The 15,038-nt window shown below is 37.2% G+C and overlaps 1 long non-coding RNA gene across 1 annotated transcript in view; it reads left to right on the forward strand.

Moving 5' to 3' along the window:
* Nucleotides 1-15,038, forward strand: part of LOC116444621 — a 34,015-nt gene that overhangs the window by 5,764 nt on the left and 13,213 nt on the right. Inside the window, exons 2-4 of the long non-coding RNA XR_004240410.1 lie at nt 415-546; nt 4,025-4,075; nt 9,718-9,817. This is a non-coding gene — a long non-coding RNA (uncharacterized LOC116444621). The remainder of the gene's footprint in view (nt 1-414; nt 547-4,024; nt 4,076-9,717; nt 9,818-15,038) is intronic.

Genomic DNA, 15,038 nt, shown 5'->3' on the forward strand with positions numbered 1-15,038 from the left:
TCTATGCACATGTTCATGGATTTATTTCATTGGGAGCTGTTATTGTGGAATATTTGTAAAGGTCACATATACCAGCATTTGGAAGCTTGCCCAGGTTGCTTTAAGTAACCCCAGGGACAGAGAGTTTTGGGATTTCTGAGGCCTTTGTAGGGAAGAGACAGAAACAATAACACAATTCTAGTTTGAGTTTAGTTCATTTTATGGAGATAAAACAGCACAGTTGTCCCCAGTTACATTCAGAAACTGAAGCTATTAATGAAATAAATGAAACTTATAAACTGAAGTTATTAATGAAATATTTAAGTTCAGTAACTTGTTCTTCACTAAATATATGCTGTTTCATTCTGTTACACAGAAGTGGTGGTTTTTCCTCCCCCCTCATAGCGATAAAAGTTTGTAATCTGTGTATTTCAGATGTGGAAATTCTACCATTGTGCTAACTGTGTGTATGAAGGTCAAGAATGCATTTTGTAGGAATTTCTGTGAAATGAAGAATGTCAAACATCACCAGAACAGAAAATGAGAAAGTGAAATGGAAGGAAGAAGGTAAAGGAATGTATGCTTTGTAAATTCCAGTTTGCATTTCTTTCATAGTCAAAAATGAAGTGTAGTTCCTCTGTAACAGCTCAAAGGGCACACATAATCATAGGTCTAGCTAATTTTCTGACCCCACAGTAATTTTTTTGTATCAGCAGCAGCTTGAGGAAGCAAAATGAACCCAACGGTGTGCTTTAAACAGTATTTCAGGGTCACCCTGCCAGCATTCAATTTGCAGTTCTTCTGTGAATCTGCCACCATAGGCAATGTACAGGAGTGTGCTCAATCCCTTTTTTGGCAGAAATAGGACTTACTTGTTTATTTTTTGGCACACTATTAAAGTCTAGTTTGTTGTGGCTATTTTCTTCTTTCAGCAGTATGATTCTATCTCAAAAAATAGTGATAGGGAGTAAATGAGGTGGCCTGATTTAATTTCTTGTTCCGCCACACACTCTTTGTTTCATGTCATTAATAGATCTAATAGGATTTTGTCATGAAACCAAAGAAGGGGAGGGATGAAGGGATGAGCTGAAAAGAGAGCTGGTGCCTTTCTCAACCCAAAAGTGCTGTCAGGTCTACCAGCCTTCTCTTTAGTCCTCCCTGACAGAGCTGGAGGCATTTCTCTATACATGAGTGTGTCTCATGCATTTATGAGGCTTTTTGACACCACAGCCTCTTTTGTTATGAGATAGATAGCAGCTCTGCCCTTCTCCCAGCTGCCATATGGTGCAGTGGAAAGGAGCTTTCAAAGGGAGAGCAGAACTGAGGAGCTGAGGCGGGGAGAAGAAAGCGATCGAACAGCGGCAAATGAGATTGATTTATTTTCACAGTGAAGGGGGCAAGTTACTATGACTGGTGGAGAGAGGGGGGGTTTCTTGGAATAGTAAACTGTCTCCAGAGCAGACAAACAGGCTGTTGGGATGATAGCCCTGTTGTGCTTGTTCTCCAGGCACAGAGCTTGAAAATAAGCATACACATTTTTGTTATCTTAGTAATGCTGGCTGGAAAAAGCTGAGAAAGACTTACAGCCCTGGTGCCTCAGCACAGGATCTCAGCTGCCTCAGCCCGGCTTAGATTTTACATTTCTCTGAGAGTGAAATCTCTCTGCCCTACCATGTGTGCATAACTGTCAAGCTTTAGTCTGACAATGTTAGAAGTTTTCAAAAAATATCTGTCTCCACCACAGTGTTTGGAGAAGACTGTTTAAAGGAAAACATCAGATGATAAATTCTTCTCTCTGTTCAGTGAGTGCAAATGCACTAAAATCAACCGAGTTTTTTCAGACTTATAGGTCATTACCTTGTTTTACCAAGGTGACTTACTCTATTAAAAAAGAATAATTAACCAACTTAGATTTACCATGTGCTATTTTTCCCATCTTTTACTTCATTCAGCTTCAGAAGGAAGTGTTTCATACCTGCCTGCAGCCACTTTTACTTCCAGATTTGGTGACCAAGTATTTCAACTTGAAAAAGAAAAGCAAAAATTACACATGTGTGTCTTAATCAAAAGAATTTCTTATTGAGATTTCTTAAATTTTGTGGCAAATTGGACTTTGATCTTGATGTCAGTATAGATCAGAAAAATACTTCCCAAAATTTAGGAAAAATTCTGAAAAAACTGATTGGAATTGCAGTTTTTATTCCCAGAAGAATTATTAAATCTCTGTAATTATTTTCATATTCCTGTGGGACTAAATTACATAGAATGCACAGGAAGGGAATCAACTATATTACTTGGAAATTTTGAAATGTTTTGTTCTAAATACATTTAAGGTCATTTTATGTCTTCTGAACTGCTTCAAGAGAGTTATGGGAACTACAATTCAAGGAACATATGAGAGGACTGGGGAGATCAAAGATAGAGACCATTTCCACAGCAAGGGAGGATACATGGACAGAAGAGGCAATAAGAGGGATGTGGTACAAGTTTAAAAAATCATGCTTGGCATAGTAGATAGGGAACCATTATTCACTATTTCTCAATTAAATGACCGGAAGACAACCAACACCAATTTAAAATAAAAGTTCTGAAATTAATCAAGTAAACCCTTTCTTCTCACTATGCATGATTAATTGAAGATTTCATTGCTACTGTAAATTCTGAAGGCCAAAAGTATAGATGGGTTTAAACAGATTAATTTGAAGAAGAATAAAGTTCATATTACAGTACTTTAGATGCAAACTGTAGCTCAGGAAGTCATAGAAATGGTGCATTTTGGGGAACTGGGACAACGTGTCAGAAGAAGCAATTAATTTCTAATTTTCTTGTATCTTCTTACCTCTTCTACTGACCACTGCAAAAGCCCAAATGTATATGAAGATAACATTTTATCTACCCCAGTATAATTTTTCTTTTGTTCTTATAAAATATTTATAATTTCCAGTAAGCTGGGCTCTCTCATTACTCTGTTTATCCAGTTGGGTACCATTCATATGTTTAATTCTGTAGTTCACTTTTGAGGTCTAACTGGAGGGAAGATATTGAAGCATTTGGGAGATATATCCCAACAGAGACAAGGAAAGCTGTCTCAAAGGGGAATACTCCAGTCCACATCCCATGAGACAATAAGGGAAGCTCACGTGGTTCCTGAAAGCGACTCTAAACAAAATACTACTTTTCTAAAAAATTAACTGCTTGACTTGGATTTGACATAAGATTATGTTTAAAACTGACAAATTTGTTTTTAATTTTAAAAAAATACAGCTTTTGTTACAGATAATCTTATATAAAGATTGGTGTTTCCATTTCCCAAATTGTGCTGCTTAAGTTCATTTATTGACTATTGCAGATGGCAACAGAGCTGTTGGGACAGATAACACAGATCCACTGAAACATAATACTTGGTGTAGAGAAACAGGACTGTCCTTTCACACTATTCCCTTGTCAGAGGAGATGGAGAAATGCCAGTCTGAATTCCATTGGCTTGGATTCAGCAATGCCTTTGAATAAGATTCAGCAAAGCTTGTTTTAAGTTAATCATGGTGCTACACACAGTCCTCATGGAGAACATGTGCAAGGGATCAGGTTCCCCTTTTATGCATATGTCAGCCCTTGAGAAAAATAGAATGAGATGAATAAAACCACTTCACCGAGATTATTTCTGAGAATTTTTAAATGAGTCATCCAAGTTTCATATCTTTCATAAGTTAAATGATCTATATAATTGTGTTTTTCCTTCTGCAAATAAAAACATATGCAAGTGAATGAAGGAAAGGAAAATAATATTTTTGTGAGCAAGTGGTGGTTACAAAAGAACTATTGTGTTACTTGATATTGCACTTTTTTCTCTTTATTTGTCCTCACTAGGAATAATTCATATTGATATATTCATAATATCAAGTGAAAAGACACTGCCATTGCTAATCACCTTAAAAAATACTGCTACTTTTTGAAAAATGAAAAGCAGCATTTGGGCCAAATTCTAACTCTGCATTGTAAAGCAGTGTTAGTCACAAGTATATTAATCAGTACTCTTCTTCTCTAGCTATTTTTACAGTAGGAAGAGAAAGACAATTTTAAACAAAAAAGCAGAGAGGTAAGTAATTTTTTTTCTTCTTTTATTATTATTATTGTCATTCTTTTGATTAATAAGAAGACTTAAGAAATGAAGAAATGCTCTGCTGGGTGAGACTAGTGGCTTAGCTTCCAGAAGTGCTATAGGGAAGGACACGTGAGCTTTTGCACTTCCAGCAGTCCAGCCCCTCGGCCCCTGGACATCCAGAATTGTGGTACTATCTAGTTTAGGGCTAGGCAGGCATGTACTCCTTTTTAGTCTATTTGATGACCTGTTGGCCATGAGTATATCTAATCCTTAACCTGCTGATACCTCTAGACAGGAAATTGGAAATATCAATAACTCATGTGAAAGAGTGCATTCTTATCATGTTTAAATCAATGTTTTACAATGCAAAGGGAATTTTTTATTAAAAATACACCATTTATTATATTTTATGGGATCACAGAATTTGACCAAATAGCTCTTGGTTTCCACCTAAGGTTTAAACCATCTAGCATAATTTGTGATATTCAAATAGACAGATTTACAATTTGTTTTAAGATATAACATATATAACTATGAGTTTAATCATCTCAATAATGCCAAGTACAATAAAAAGACCTGAAAATGAAGTGTTCATAAGTTTAATTGAAGAGAGTTGAAGTACTTAGCACCTTGCTATATTCTAAGTAAACTGCTTACACACTATCATATGGTCAAGAACTTTGACACACAACTGAAGTGAAATGTTCTTAACAAGGTCAAGCAAATTATTTAAGAGTTTGATTTTCATAAGAACTCAGTCAAGTATAGATTAGAAGAATGAATAAAAATTGCAATTCCTTTTGACAGATGTCATTGTTCCTAAAATTAGTCTCTATGTATTATATTTGGGCTACCTGCTAAAACTTCCTTATTCTTATAGGCAGAGAAGGAGCTAGAAACTTGGTGCTTCAAGGGTAGGTAAAGCATGTTAATTCATGAAACATTTCAGCAGCCTCACAATATTCTCAGTGTGCTTTGCTTGTGAATCTGTATTGCAAACCTACAGTAATTGTATTGCATGGGGGTAGTTTTGCCCAGTTTTTAAAAAAAGGATGCTAAAACATCAAAGATATCTTGCTTCGGGTACCACAGCTACAGAGAATCCTTAAGGCCATGTGATCAGGACTAATATTTATACCTGCATAAAGATATGACATCTATCTTGATTTTCACTGAATACAGAGTTTTAGAAAATCATTTGACAGGACATTAGACAAGAATTGCTCTACTCAGGCATCTCAGCGTGTGATTCTGAGTAGCACAGAAGTGTCAAACCACATTTGATTTCAGTTTCTGTTATTCATGTATGGTTTTGACAATGAAGGTATTTTTCAAGTGTTCAGATTTGTTCAAGTACCTTAATTAGGCACCTTGTCAGTTTACAAAAATTATGTCCTGTCAAACAACAGCAATGACAGCAAGAAGTATGAGATATCTGTAGAAAGAGATGCATATTTTATGTTTAAATGTAATGTGATATACTTAGAGCCTGTGGTAATTATTGTTTTGCTTTTTTTTGGGGAAGTTAACTGAGAGCACTCATTGTACCTTGAGAGCCTTGCAGCCTCTAGGTAGGTCATTCCAACAGTTTGGAAGTGGAATTGTTCTTAAGTCTTGCCTGGCATAAGAGGATTTTGGGAGAAAGGTTTCTCATTGATGATACTCAGAGGAAACAGCTGCTCAGAAAGGACTCGGCAGCTTCTACTTCATCAAAGAAACCTTTGAAAGCTATGACTAACAGTACTGAAAACTTACATTTGGAAATGCATACACAACAAAGGTGCAAGTTTTTTTTACACTGAATGGAAGATTTTTTGGAACACCTAATGTATCACCTATTGCTACAAGTCCTTCTCATTTTAGCAGCATTAATTCAGCAAGACTGAAGTAAATAGCTCAGATATTATGTAACTAAACTAATACAGTAAATTCCTGGGAGAGCAGTATCCCACAACTTGACACTAGCTAATCCTATGCTTTGAGGGAAACATCCTTTTCATTTTTTTACCCAAAATTTCCAATAGCAAGATGAATCCAATTTACAGGTATAGAAAAAAGTGCCTAAATTAGCACTGTTAAGAAATTATGCTTGTAAAGGCTGAGTAGAACTCTGCTCTCCAATTAAAACAAATTGTTTTCATTTTGAATATAATATTTTTTGATAGTAAGGAAATGGATCAATAGAATACAAGCAGAATACTTAAAAGAATCTTTGGTATTCTTTATGTGGAAAATAAGACATTCTTATGTAAAAATTCTTATTCCTGAGTTAAGGCATTACCAAAACTGAGCAATGTAGGTTATACTTGGTACAGAAGCAGAAGAAATCAGTAGAAATTATGGTGCTTGAAAAGGGTTTAACACTCAGACATTCTTAAAAATAAACTTTCTTTTTTTTTTTAAAGACACTATATAGAACCAGCTAATTCCTTTCACTGGAAACTCCTGGGTTCTCTGCAGCTTTTGTTGAAAGCAGCCTTTTACTTGACTTTACTAACTTAAGTTACAAAATTTTGCTATGTACAGACTTTCGTAAATATTTTAGCGTTGCAGATAATTAAAAAAAAGAAAAAGACAATATCTGTGTTCCTTACATCTGAAAGTGTCCAGTGCTCTTACCCACAAAATATCTTCAAAGAAAATGATACTGGTTTTGTCCATGGCATTGCACATGCTGAGATATGTGGTATCCTGAACTGTGTGGGCTGGGAAGGAAAAAACATATGGAAAGACTACCTTTCATGCTTAATGCCCAATAAATGTTAGTGCATTAAATAATTACTTTGTGTCCAGATTCATTACTCATTCTGCTCTCTGCATCATATTTCATTAATCTCTCATAAGCTGGAAGTGTACTTTGGTTTGCTATCAAGGTTTTTAACTTTCTGTTGGATGTTTTCTGCTACATTCTGGAAAATAACATCCAACTTCAAACATAAGTCTTGTCATTTTGTCCCCACATTGAGCACAGGTCAGTGGCATATATTTCTACAGCCTTGAAAGATGCTGTAATTCCTTAAACAAAAACATATGTGGGGGCCATATTTGCACAAATAGCTATAAAGTCAAACAAATAAACCCCCATTTCATTACTGAATACAGTGCAATAAGGATATTCAGCCTCTGAACAGAAACACATTTCTTCTGGTATTTCAACCCTACAACATATTGAAGAGTCCCTGTGGCCAAATAAAGTAAGATGAAAAAATCCAATCTAATGAGAAGCAGGATATTATCCTGTTCGTCACTTTTATGGTGTCACATGCTTTCTGATGTTAAAGCCGGATCATATAGCTTTTTCGTCACACAGTAAGTAAGTAAACACCGAATTGCCCCTCTTCCTGTCCCTGCTTCTTCCTCTCTGACCTGCAGAGGAACAGTGTAAAGAGCAAAAGAAAGGGAAAAAAGATGACTTGCATGTGCTAGGATTTAGCTTCTGGCAAGAGACATTATAAGGAATTCATTTCCTGGCACATAATTCACATGTCCAGTCCTCCCTCCCACTCCTTTTCTTTCTCCCACCCTTCCCCCCTGTTCCCCCTCCAAGCTGTCTTCTCATTCTGCGGTGCATGCTGCAACTTCCTGCCGTATGTTTGCTTTCTATTTTCATATCCATGGGAAAGGAATCTGCTCTAGCACAAGGCTGCTCTCCTGCCTGGGCCCATGCTGGCTGTCACTGCCACCTTTAGTTTAGGCCACAGGTATTTGGACTCCATTAACTGATAGTTAAGCCATCCAGCAAATGAGAGTCATTAAATTTTAGCCGAGTCAGCTGGAGAAATTTCCTCTTCTCTTTGAGGTTTTTACTTTCTGCTAGCAAGCTCCAGACAAATAAAATAATTTTCAATTTTAAATATTTAATCTAAATCCTGGTTTAGGTTTTATTTTTGGGGAAAAGAGTTATGTCCCTCTTGCTCATTAAAGGGCTCTCTGTTGTGTATCTTTGATGCTGCTTTGGGCAGCTCTGCTACTTTGATCCTCTTAGAAACAGGCTCATTACAACATCCACCTCACAAGTAACACTTCAAAGCTTTGCAAAGGACAAAGGGAGGAATTTAGAAACACAGCCAAGTGGGTCTCAAGTATCTTGACTAAATTAACTTTGTACTAAGTGTTACTGGCCCAGTTGCGATTTTGACAGGATGAAACAAAGCAGTAACTCTATGTGCTTCTTTCATGCATTTTATATCAAATTAATAAATACACTTGAAATCTTCTAGGATTCTCTGCCACAGAATCTGCTAAACACAGCAGATACCACAGTTGTTGTATCAAAGTTAGCAGTTGTTCTGGAGATGTTAAAAAGGCAGATTGACGTTGTCAATTGACTTGATTTATATTGTTCAGAACGATAGAGCCAATATTAATCAACCAGTGAGATTAACAGAGGAAATAGGTAGTTCTCAAAATAATTATCTCCAGAAAGAACAGTAACCACATTCATCTTCAACATATTCAGATCTATCCTTGCTGTAATGATTAGTATTATTGGTCATTCTCCAGCCTAAATTTATTACTTCTGACATGTGTGACTTACTACTTCAGTCAGGAAGTCATTATTGTCACAATATACTATTTTCACTATGTGTTTTCAGCACAAATTGCAGTGCGGTGCTATTAACACAAGCTTCTTAAGCAGTCTTGTCCCAGTGAAGCTACAATGGCTATTAGAGAGCTCGGCCATACTCTGAGCGTCACAGTCACGCTGCCTAGCAGGCGTGGGCAAACCAGTCTAGCCCTGGTGGGTGACTGTGAGCTTAGACTCCCATCTTATATTGCCATAATCCCTGCCATGAGAAGGGTTTTTACTTTTGAAACATCAGATGACCCAGGTTCAGGTGATAATGATTCCTGACATAAACCTTTTGCATGTGCCGTAAGTCAAATGCATGTGCCATTCACTATAGACTTTGAAAATCTCTATGTTGGTCTCTCTCAAAGACAGCAGAAAGACAAGGTCACTTAAAAGTTATGATTTTATTGTTTATTCTATTTATTCTGCCTTTTGAATCCTTTACCAGAAGGTTTTCTGAACAAATCAGAGTACCATTTTCTGAGATCCCACTAAAATAATCTAATCCTGTCAATACTTTGTTAGGCTTGAGATATTATTAATGTAGAAAATTTTCCTTTAACCAACAGGTGTTTTACAGTACTCAGTGTTGCAATGCAAGTTGTGCTTCTGCTTTGAAAGTGTAGTAAGAGTGTAATAAACAGAAAAAAATCACCAGGAAGCCTGCACCTCTTAGGTTCAAGGACGGAGGGTGCAGATGACTGCCATTTATCAGGCCTAGACCATGTCCATTATATACTTTATTGCTCCAGAAGAACTGTCATAGTATCTTGCTCACATATATTTCTACTCTATCTTCCTAGCAATCCTTAAAATGTACTTATGTGCCTCCCTGAATCATTAATTTCCTTCTTGCAGAGAGTTATCAGCGAATATAATCAATGAACTATGATTTTGCTAGGGGAAAAAAAGAGAGAGGGCTTTATAAACTTTTGATAATATACACAATTTCTTTGAAAACAAAATCAGATTTTATACACATTTGGTCTGCTGACATGTATTCCTTTCTGAGGTATGAATTCAGTGTTAATATAATTTCAACCTCTTTGTCTTGATTCAACAGGACTTCCAGGAGCCTTCTGGGAAAACAGAGGAAGGAAACACGGATAGATCTCTAACATGGATGAATTTTAGGTAGAACATTTGAGGACCAACAAAAGATGGTAATTGACTTATCCATTCCACTTATTGAGGAATCTACTTCCCAGCCACTCCAGCCCATATCAACCTACCCAAATGAAAGATATGGTGACCACCTGCTTCAATATTTGTGAATGATTAGTTCTCTGCTGTTAAATTGGACATTAAGTATCAATTTCACTTCCCTATCAATATGTCCTGAAGCTGAAGCATTCTCCTGGAGGTTACTGTGGGCTAGAGATGGAGAGTTGCTGCTGTTTTGGACCCTGGAGAGTTACATGCTGTCCTGGACATGGAGCCTCAGCATGACACTTTATTCTTCTCCTCTATTTTTCTTTTTAATGTAAGCCATGTTCAAGGAGGCCTAATTTCTAATTGATCAAAGCCTTCCATCCAGAAGGCCACTTAACCTTTGCACTTCAGTGACAAGTCTGGAGAATCTACTTAGCACAGGCAGAACCCATGCTGGAGGTTAGAAGTGTAAGAGCGCAGACACCTGCAGTGTGACTTATGTCTTCATATATGTGTAATTTATGACCCCGCATGCTGGGTAAACAAGAAATCCTAGATTTGTCCATGTCAGATTTGCTTTGAACATTGATACCTGCCCTGTCTGGAACATAAGGCATCTGTATAAAGAGATTAATGTTATGCAATATAGCAGAAATGTGTACTGCATGCTGCATGAACTCTGGGATCAAATCTTCCCTTCAGGAGAGTGGTCTTTAGGTAGAGTAGCACTTCGCTGTTTCTACTGAACGTAATCTCTGAAGCAATTTCCCAAAGTAAAGATCAGGTTATACTACAGTTTCCTAAAATTTTCCCACTTTTATCCTCTCACTAGCCACAGAGGTTTTGGGCACTGACAGCAAATCCCAACAGCAATATTTTCTCCACCAGCATATCAGTGACAGAGCCAAACAGTGACAAATAGAGTCCTTTCATAAATGCAGTCATTCCTCAATATTTCATTCACATTTCTGTTGGCATGGGGATGCTGTCAACATTGTGATTTTGAAACAGCAGGGCACTAACACAGTGGTTGTTATGACCTTCTTTTATGTAGAGAGGTATTTATTTCCCTGACTGTGCTAAACAAAGGTGGAAATCTTGCGATATTCTGAAATATTCTTCCACTTGTGAACCGACCTTTGCCATTTCTGTCTCTAAACTTACGGTGTATCTATCAACAAGAAACTCAGCAGTGTTTGAACAGAATACTTGCTGACTGACAACTTGCCTTAAGGAAATAAACTTCTGTAACCAAGCTCTTGGAAAAAGCTCTTTTAGGGCAATTGGAGGTTTGCTGTCCTGATGTTGTGCATACTCCACTGAGGGTGATTTTTTCAAAATTATATCCTGCTCTAAATTTCTCACCTTTTTAAACACAGTTACTCTTTAGGCAATGAAATACTGGTTTCTATTCACATCTGATTTCTTCTCAGTTCTTTCCCCCAAAGTAGATCCTAATCCATAATTCAGTTTCCTTTTAATATCTGCTTCAGGCATATCTTCACGAAGAAATAGACTGAATTTTACACAGTTGTTAGCATACCCAATGGAACATCCATGCCCAGTATCTGAGGAAGCCCAAATTTTACTGATCATTTTAGCTGGCTCATAAGGTTTAACATCTCTCTGCCATGTTCAAGCAAATAAGATTTTCTTTGGAAATTCTAGGGCTCGTATTTCACTCCCTATTCCATTCTTCAACTTCTCTATTTCACTGTCAACTGAAGAAGATCCTAATAGAACAAATCATACTGTGTTTTAAAACCTTCTTACTAGAAATCCTGGTTTAGTTCTTGCACAATTTATTCTATCCTATTTTGAGCTATGTATCAGCCTCTCTAACAGATATAAAAACAGCCAGTAGTGGCTTACATGGCATTATTCACAAATCCCTTGATTTGGTCAGAATCTAGATCACATATGAGTTTTTAAAAACTATTCTATTTGCAGCTGCTGTCCCTTGGACAACTTTTCCTCCTCTATAGTCCCTATTCTGAAGATGGGTAGTTTCTTCAGATGTGACTGCTTTTCTTGTGAAGCACCCTTACCAGCACTATGAGTACATCTAATTCATCATGCAGTGTCCTGGAATGTCATCCTTCTACAGCTTATAAATATATTTCTATTTTTAAAGCAACTTAATACTTCCTTATAAGGCAAAATCAAATCCTGACACATTTCTCAAAATTGTGACAAGTCTCTGGGAAACTGTTGCCTAACTACACTTTTCAGTTCATAGTAAGTTTCTCTCTCAAAATCTTAGGTTTATCAGCTTATGCAATTTTCAAAAGCTAAAAGGAATACATAGTGATAGGTATTTATTAATGAACTTGGGCTTTCTCATGGGAATCTTGTTTATCTATTTGTTTACTTTCTGAGTTAAAAAAAACCCACTTGTTTTTTATCAGGGAAGCTAAGAAATCAGAGGAAACTGTAAAAGACAAATAATGGAAAGGACTGACAAAACAGGACTGGAGGGAAAGGAATGTGCTAGGCTTTTTTCTGCTTTTAGTTACAGCTAGTCCTCATTTTACCCCAAAACTCAGGGGAAACTTCATTCCCTTCTTCCTTTACAGCAGAAATAAAATCCAATGACCTTATTTCTTTTCCAAGAGAAAGATTAAAAGATACTTTTTTTTTTTTTTTAATAAAATGCCACTTTAAAGGCCTCTAGATAAATAGATACTCTAAGCAACCTAACATTTCTTGCATTGTGTGCAGGTTAGTTTCTAGATGGCCGAGATGGTAATTTCATCTGAACTGTTTTATTCTAAAATATCCTGAGAGTTGACACCATACAACAGTATCTAGGTGCTTGTGACTAGAGACATCTGTAGCAGTAGTAGATACATTCATTTCCCATCCATACCATTTACAATTTTCCATAGTAAAGAAAAGCTTTTTGCTCCTCTTAATCACACATGTTTAAAAGAAAAAGGCTCTATTTTAAACACAACTTGTAATTTTGGGAAAAACCCCCCATATCTTAAAACTTATTAGTTTAAAAAGGAGCATATCGAAATATCTAATGACAACAGTCAAAATGAATTCTTTGGCAGGATGACAAGTTCCACTTCCAAATGAATTCTGAAATCTCTGTATGGATTTTTCTAAGTTATTTACTGAAATTATCAATCATATTTCCTAATTTATGGATCATTTGAAGATCTAAGGCAAATGAATGCAGACAGATCCATAATAACGGAATTTCAAAATCATATCTGCATCATGGGCTTATCAGGATTATGTACACAGACTGAATGCATTATATTTAGCTGGCTATTTTCTAAATACAATAACACAGGTAAGCACCTCAAGACTGATAAAGATGGTATATATAAATACAGAATCCTCTAGTAATTATAAATTAATTTTTGTCTATTAATTCACAATGTTCTTCTGTGTTCATGCAACTTGGGATAGACAGTGAGCTGTTAATCTGCTAAAGTATGTGAAATGGGATCTCTTACATCATCTGGGATTACTGTGCCATTTACATGGTTGTTAAGTAATAGATGAGATAGTGAAGGGTGAGGACAGGGTATCTTTGGTGGCTGGTCCTGATGCTTCTTGTGAGACCTCTGGGTTCTTCTGACTGTTGTGGGGTCAGGAGAGCAATCAGTGTGCCAGGCACTAGACAAAAAGTCTGACAGCTTCTTTCTGCAAGATGAAAATGAGATGGTAGTGTTCAGTGATTCAAAGAGATTAATGTGACCAAACTGAGACACTAAACTGACCACGCATAATTCACAAACCAGTATTACTCCAGGTAACATGACAAAGTGTTCTGGCCCAGGGAGATCTAGTTTTGATGTACTGGAATCTGAATGAGAAAAGTAGAATTGAGAGACACCTAATTTGTTTCTCACTCCAACCCCTCTTAAGTTATTGGATAGGGCTCATGGGAGAGTAAAGAAAGGGCTTTAGTGGATTGATGCCGCATTTTTCCCTGCTGGGCTGCTCGTGGACCGCTTGGGCGGCACTCTGCCAGCACCTATGCAAGCACACAATCTCACCTTCACAGGTGGTTTCGAACAGCCGCTCACACCCACAGTGTGTGCACGAACCGGAGACAAAGAAGCGAGAGGGGTTCTCTGCGTGCAATTCCAAGGCATTTAACGGCAACACCCCGAAGGGAACAGAGGCAAGAAAGAACAACTGAACGCCCATGCCCCTTTTTATCCCAAAAACTCCCAAAGGCGGGCAGAGCATCCAAAACCAATAGTCTGAGGGCTAGGGGGCAGAGGCAAGGTTGAATGACATAACAGGGGCCAATGGGAAAAGGGATGGGACGGGGGAGAGGGCCAGTGACCAGCAGCATGTAGACAAAGGGAGAACTTTCTGGCACCGTGCTGTAAGGAGAGACCACTTCTAAGGCAACTTGGGGGGGTGTAAAGTGGACTTAGCCACTGCAACAGGAGAGTACAGAGGTTTAATGCCAAAGCTGATGAAAACTAACCCATTTCAGTTTACATGGGACTGGCAAAATGGATTTTAGAGAAACTATGGCAGAAAAGCCACATGTTTCAACTGATGAATGCTCTACAATTGATCTCTTGAAGACAGCAGATGGGAAACAGAGCCAAGATTTTATAATATGGTGGAACAAATAGGGACATTTCCAACCCAAATAAATAAGAAGATGAAAGCATAACAAAGAGCACCTTTATAAAAGTGGGTAACAAAGGTCTATGGACTCAACCACTACAACAAACCTTTCTTGTTCTATCTTTTTGCAATCACCAGCACTGTTACAAGCCATAAGCCAACAGTACCTCACTAAATGCAAATTTGACTGATCTACACATTTACTGCAAGTACAGTGGTAGAATGAGACATAAGGGGTTTTTATCAATTTAATGAAAGTATGAGATAAATACACTGGGTTTGAGGTACTGATATATCTCTTTTTCTAACATTATATGGAAACTAAATTGGTCTCATCAGTATTAAAAGTGTGATTTAGAGTCACCTTTGAGGTGCACGGATTCTACAAGCTTCAGTCTCAAACCTATACAAATTATCAATGCTGAAGGCTGGTCACAAGCTAATATGCTCTGCCTACAATTTCTGGACTGAAACTGTTGCTGAGGGAACAGATACATCTTTTTCTATCTGTATAAATCTGATGCAAAGTAATTATATAAGGTTTATGTCAGATTAGCTAAACTGATTCACAATTTAAATCAATGCAAGATGTTAGAAGTGGTCCTAGGTTCCAGTTACAAAAGG

This window comes from Corvus moneduloides, chromosome 5, assembly GCF_009650955.1.
Source record: "Corvus moneduloides isolate bCorMon1 chromosome 5, bCorMon1.pri, whole genome shotgun sequence".
Lineage (NCBI taxonomy): Eukaryota > Metazoa > Chordata > Aves > Passeriformes > Corvidae > Corvus > Corvus moneduloides.